We start from the raw sequence: 7,223 nt of genomic DNA, 5'->3' as shown, positions 1-7,223 counted from the left end.
CGCATACGGAGTATTCCAGTATTTTTCACAGTTGATGTGGCTGGATATGAATCCTGGTAATAAGTGCAATGGGGAGAAACTAAATGTGATGACATGACCAAAGTTATGAATAGAGAGACTTGTCCCAAAAACGCTGAAAGAAAATACTCATATTTCAGAATGCGACTTCTTTGGGAGAATGCAATGAAAGAAAGTAGGAAGGCAGTATTACATGATTGTAGTTCCTTAATGTTTTTAAGTTCCCATAATCAACAGATTTTATTTTTATAACATTCTGTGAAAACAATTTATTCTTAATCTTACTATTTGCCTGGAGTGAGTCATGATCATAAGGTCCTGATGTAAATGATAAGTGTATATAAAGAATAGCTGTCTTATAGAAGAAAACAAAATTCAGTTAACATCTGAATTTAATAATATTGGAGTGTCAATAACCCCTTCTCATCGACTTCACAGAAGGCCGTGGGGTAGAAAGTAAAGCTGTAAGTAACTGACAAGAAGCAACAGCAGAAGGCCTCTTCTGAGTGACTTACTGGATTCAGATCCGGTTGGCCGTGGGCAGTGAGGAACAGACACTGCTCTCACAGCTGTATCCCTGAAGGCAAAAAAGTGCATGTTCATCTTAATAGGGCTTGGTTTCTCCCTTTTCATGTTGAAGCAACTTGGACCAATAAAAATCACTTTTAAGTAACATTTTGAAAATGTGATTTTTAAGAGAATCCAGAGTTTTAAAAAGTATGCCTGGGAGCTATGAGCAACTGCAGAGAAGAAAATGTTTTAGGCCTTAACACTTTTAATATCATGATTTAAAGTTATCTTGACAAGAAGAAACAAGACACCTCCAAATCCTGTTTCCATACTTAGCGTAAGAATTATAATCAGTATTATTCAGAGTATGTGAACAGCATCTTCTTTGAGCAGCTAGCCAAATACTTAAGGCAAAGTTTCTCAGTCTGAAATCTATCTGAAGAGATGGTTCAGAACTTTAAATTATTTCCCAAATGTATCCCTGATCTTAAAAAAGATTAAGGACCACTGGCATAATGGATGAATTCCTTCATTCATGAATTCAGTTAAGTATTTGTGCAATGTTTATTATACGCCAGGTACTAGTCTAGGCACTGGGGGATTTAGCACAGAGTGAGTCCAATGAGGTGCCTGCTGTCACAGAGTGTTTTCTATAGAGAAGCTTAGAGGGTTGATAGGAGTCAGATACCTGGGTTTAGACACTGGTACTGTAATCTGGCAGAGAAGGTGATGGCACCCCACTCCAGTACTCTTGCCTGGAAAATCCCACGGACGGAGGAGCCTGGTAGGCTGCAGTCCATGGGGTCGCGAAGAGTCGGACACGACAGAGCGACTTCCTTTTCACTTTTCACTTTCATGCATTGGAGAAGGAAATGGCAACCTACTCCAGTGTTCTTGCCTGGAGAATCCCAGGGACGGGGGAGCCTGGTGGGCTGCCATCTATGGGGTCACACAGAGTCGGACACGACTGAAGTGACTTAGCAATAGCAACAACTGTAATCTGGAGCAGATTATTTGCCTCCGAGTCTCCATTTCTTCATCTGTAAATGAAGATAAGATTCATCCATCTTTAAATGTGGATAATAAGATTGGAACTAACATGATTCAAGTATAAGCACAGAAGCATAAATTCAATAAATGAATAAATGATAAATATTATTAAACTCCCTTCCCCAGGAAGGAGTAGGTGTGGGTCAGAGAGTTATTACTTCATTTTTATAGATTAAGCTCTTTTAAAGGTTAAGCTCAAAGTGGTTGCATGACTGTGTTAGAACAGGGAGTGACTAATATAGTTATGACCTGGGCTAGCTAGTTGATAGATCCACTAGCTCTTAATGTTCTTCCTTTGCATTGCTTTTCCCTAGTGAGCACTTTGCTGGATTCATTAACTTTAAAGAATTATTAAATTATTTAAAAAGAGGTTGGCAAAACTAAGGCCAGTCACTGTCTGTCTTTATAGGGTCTTCAAGCTAAGTGTGACTTAGACATTTTTAAACTGCTGAAAATAAAGAGAATTTTAATATACTTGAAAATGTAAATTCCAGCCCCTGTAAATAAAGTCTTACTGGAACACAGGCACACTAATCTGCTTGAGCATGGTCATGGCTGCTTCCACATTACAGTAGCACAGATGAACAGTTGTGACAAGACAACATATGGCCTGAAAAGCCTAAACTATTTACTATCTAGTCCTTTCCCCAAAATGTTTGCCAACCCCTGATTTAAAATGTCATTTCCTCTGGAAGGAGATACATACCAAATACAGCATACATCTTCTGAACTGGTAATATGACACAACTTACAATTAAGGGTCAAAGGCATCAGTGTGCAAAGGTGAGACATTTGGATCATAGCACTTAGAATATTTAAATGAGAAAACAGCTATTATATTTGAGAATTTTAGAGCTATTAAGTCATTGGATACTCACAACTCTAAGAGGTAAGTACTTTTTACATAAGAAAGAACTGAAATTCAAAGAGATAGGGACATGAGTTCAAGGTCATAGAGCTAGTGAATGGTTGAGATACAGATTTGAATAGAAGCCTCTCAAAGAGTGGGACACGACTGAGCACACCTGTACACACACACTATGCTTCTATATACCAGACCGATGTCACTACTGGACAGCCCAAGAGTTTAAGAAAAATGCTTTGTATTGGTAGCTACACAATCTTCTCTGCCCTTCCAAAACCTATTCCCTATGGCCAGTTTCTTCACCTTAAGAATCCCACTCCCCGCCCTCCCCTCACAAAATGGGGGAAATATCTGCTTGCAAGCTTTATCCTAAAGATGAGAGATAATATATTTACAATGCTTGGCATTTTGTAGTTGACAATGACTAGGATTTCATTACTGTTGTGTAGAAAAGGCTTTTGCAACATGCATGCACAGCAAATCTGCTGAGGTAACTCCGGGGGCAGAGGGGAGGTGGCAGCTTTAAGAGAGAAAAAGTTAAATATGGGCCATAGTCCCTGAAAAGCCTATCAATCAGCCTGAGGTTGCCAATTGACCAAATTAGGCAGCTTATCCTCCTAGAGAGGGTTTCTGCACCCCTGGTGATGGAAAGGAGCAATAAATATTGCTGAAGTTGGGGTGAGGGTGTGGTAATCCACCTTGGAAGGTCAGTCTGTCTTTACAGCTGATGGACAGTGCTTGATTCTGTGCTCAGTATGGGCCCTCCGTGAGACTCAGCATCAGCAGCAGTGGAGAGGAAATGGCCGGCAATGCAGAAATGGGAGAGGCCGCAGTTGTGAGGTAAGGAAAGTAATCATAAGTTGCATTCCAGAATTCCCTCTTCTTTGAGGAAAGAAACTGGGGGGACTGAGGTCAGGAAAGTGCACTGCCACTACTTTGAAGCCCTCGGGTTTGACCTTCATTAGGCTTCAGAGCAATCTGGTGGCGGGTATTTCCCCTGATCATCACCCTAGGGGTTTCTCTTTCTTGGATGAACAAATTCATAATTGCCTTCATGGTGTGGGTCGGGTTCTATGTCCAGTGCTTAACTGTATTTTCTCCAGTGATTCTCACAACCATCTACATGTCATGGATGTCAAAACTGAGGGTGAGAAGGGCTTGTTGTTCACTCATTTAGTCGTGTCTGACTCTTTGTGACCCCGTGGACTGTAGCATGCCAGGCTTCCCTGTCCTTTACTATCTATCTCCTGGAGTTTGCTCAAATTCAAGTCCATTGAGTCGATGATGCCATCCAACCATCTCATCCTGTCGTCCCTTCCTCCTCCTGCCCTCAATCTTTCTCAGGTTTGTGGTCTTTTCCGATGAGTTGGTTCTTCACATCAGGTGGCCAAAGTATTGGAGCTTCAACTTCAGCATCAGTCCTTCCAATGAATAATCACATTTAATTTCCTTTAGGATTGACTGGTTTGATCTTCTTGTTGTCCAAGGGACTAACAAGAGTCTTCACCACACAGAAAAGGGCAAGTGGCTCTAAACCCAGAACAGCACTGCTGGTGAGTATCAGTCAGGATTTAAATCCAATCTTTTGACACGGATTCCACTGCCCTTTCAATTACTCCTAAGTTGCTACCCCCTAGCTGGCGGCTTTGTGGGTCTTAACTTATTCAACGAATATTTATTGAGACTTTCTTCCAATGAGCGCAACACAAAGTATCTTAGAGGCAGGACACACGGCAGCAAGATCCAGATGCAGGAGGGCGGTTGAAGAAGAGCGGGAATTGGGAATGACAGTACATGGGTATGGGGCTTCCCTTCAGGACGCTGACGACACTCTGTGTGTGCGCTAAGTCGCTTCAGTCGTGACTGACTCTTTACGACCTTATGACTATAGCCCGCCAGGCTCAATGTAGACAGTGGTGATGGCTGTGCAACTTTGAATTTCCTAAAAGCCACTGAACTGTACACTTTAAATGACTGAATTTTATGATACGTGAACTGTGTCTTATTAGTGGCTCAGATGGTAAAGAATCTGCCTGCAGTGCAGGAGACCCAGGTTAAATCCCTAGATCTGGAAGATCCCCTAGAGAAGGGAATGGCTACCCACTCCAGTATTCTTGCCTGGGAAATCCCATGGACAGAGGCCTGGAGGGCTACACTGCAGTCCGTGGGGTCACAGTCAGTCAGTCATGACTGAGCATCTAACACTTTCACTTTCAAAGCTGCTTAAAAAAGGAAAGAGAAAATAAACATACAAAAAAGGATATACTCCATAAGATTAGAATAGAAAAAGAAGTCTTTATATTCACAAAGAATATAACATAGAATTATATTATAATTTGATTTTGGTACATGTTACAATAAATTATAAACATAAAGATAAAACAAACAAAAAAACACTAGATGCAGAGTGGCTTTACACTGTGCCATTTCACTATTGTGACTAAAACACAGGATTTTTGCCTTTTTGCACTTCTTATGTAAGTCCTGTGGGGGTTAGATGAGGTTCAAAACCGAACTGGTTTGTACAACATACCAACAAGATGGATTCAACAGGAAAGTGTTAGTGCCTCTTAGTTCTGGTCTTGCACTAAGTGTTGTACAAAGGAAACAACCTGTAACATTTTGGATCTCACTTGTCAGATGGGCAGGATGATTCCTCTATGACTTGGGAGGCCAGGTCTAAATGCATAGGGGCATATACGAACTTAGACTGAGATGCTCCCATCTGAACCTAAATGCCAGTGGTTCTTGTCTTGTTCCTTTCCTTGAGTGAAAGCCATAATAGTCTTTCAATTTATTTCCTAGTTTTAAATAATCTGATGAACTACAGTAAGCCACCCATAACATCAATAAATGTAATTTAATTAAACTGAAATTTTAAAATTGTAACTTAGGAACAAAAGGAAAAAAACCAAATAAGCTGATATTAGGATCTGACTTTAAAGATGCTTTTAAGTCTCAGATTGTATTCTTAGAGCAGTACCTATTCAGCCTTAACTCTGATAAATTTCTAACCACATAACCACTAACCACATAGGATTAAGAGAAACAGTTTTAAAAAGATAAACCCAAGGTGCTGAAAGATCTAGACATGCTTTCTAAATCATTACATAAAGCAAAAATTAACTTTAATATGCATATATTACACTTAATAAATGAGGCACAAAGATTATACAAGAAAAACACTTTTCCAAAAGGCTGAAAACCAAGTTATTTTCTGGTTGAAGCAAATTAGTTAATTTATAAATAAATGGTTTTTCCTGTTTCAATTAATCTAAGGTTACTATATATAACTAAAGTTCCTTAAGAATTTACTGTCTCTCAAGGTTTGGCATGTAAGTAGATCATGTCTGTGTATACTTAAAAGTTTACTAAATTCATTGATTGAGATCGTGGTTGCTGTCTATATTAGGGCTTACTACAACAGCTGCCGTCTTTGGGGTTGCACAGAGTCAGACATGACTGAAGTGACTTAGCAGCAGCAGCAGGACAAACACCATTCGCTGACTTTGGAAATGTTTATTTTTTCTGAGCTGACACATTTCTAAGGAACACTAAACCATATGAATAAAAGACCTCTCACCATTTCAAAGGGCTGAAGTCCTAAGGGTTGAAAGAGGATGCGTTCAAAGAGTTAACAGTTCAAAGAGCTGTGTCTCCTTACAGTTGTTTTTTAAAGTAAATACTTAGTGTAAGAAAATATCCAATGCTTGCTGACAGTCAGGTGTTATTTAACATTTGTGTACATTATCTCTAGAGAGATACCCTGATATCCAATTACCCCCCACTCTACAGATGAAGGGAAGGGACAGAGTTGGGACAATAGGGCTAAAGTCACACTAATTAGTGTCAGAGCCAGGATCACAGTGTGACTCTCAAAATTAATGTGGATGCCAATCGCTGGGGGAACCTTGATAAGATGCACAGTTTGATTCCATAGTTCTGGGATAAGGCCTGAAGAGTATGCATTTCTAAGAAGTCAATACTCTTGATCCACAGAATTGAAGTAGTAAGATATTATAAGATGCAGTACCAGGCATCTGGATGCCTCCATATTCTTCCTGCTCTAGAGTACAAGCACATTTGGTGTAGAGGGTCTGAACCAGGAGCTTCAGTTTACAGATATGTCCTAAGCTATGCCATGGGATTTTGTTTCAGGCAAAGTTGTGATCATGTGCCAATGCCCTTCTCTGACGTTTGACATCTGTCTAGTGGAGCATTTCTTTCATTGCAGGGTAATTTATTCCTTCGTGGTTGGAACATATTTTTTATATTTTTTCTAGCATGTAGTAGACTGCTTGGATTATTGCCAAGAGCTGGGCACCAAGTTCCTATGCCTCTCTTCCTGGGCCCAGTTAGTCTATATTCCCCACCTCCTGACCTTGCTGTTAGGTATAGCCAATGATTAAGTTCTAAATAGTGGAATATGAATGGAAGTGCTATATGTCACCTCCAGGTCTGGCAAGTCCTCCGTGTTCTTCCCCTTCTGCCAGCTTGAAATGGAAAAGTATGTATCCTTTGAAAGCCACGGGGCTTCCCTGATGGCTCAGAAGGTAAAGAATCTGGCTGCAATGCAGGAGACAGGGGTTCGATCCCTGAGTCAAGAAGATCTCCTGGAGAAGAGAATGGCTACCCACTTCCTATTCTTGCCTGGAAAACTCCATGGATGGAGGAGGCTGGCTGGATGAAATCACAAAGAGTCAGACATGACTGAGCAACTAACAATTTGAAAGCCACATGTTGAAGATGATGGAGCCACAAAATTGAAGGAGTTTAGGTC

This window comes from Bos javanicus, chromosome 3 (assembly GCF_032452875.1).
Source record: "Bos javanicus breed banteng chromosome 3, ARS-OSU_banteng_1.0, whole genome shotgun sequence".
Taxonomy (NCBI): Eukaryota; Metazoa; Chordata; class Mammalia; order Artiodactyla; family Bovidae; genus Bos; species Bos javanicus.
This window is presented reverse-complemented; position numbering follows the sequence as displayed.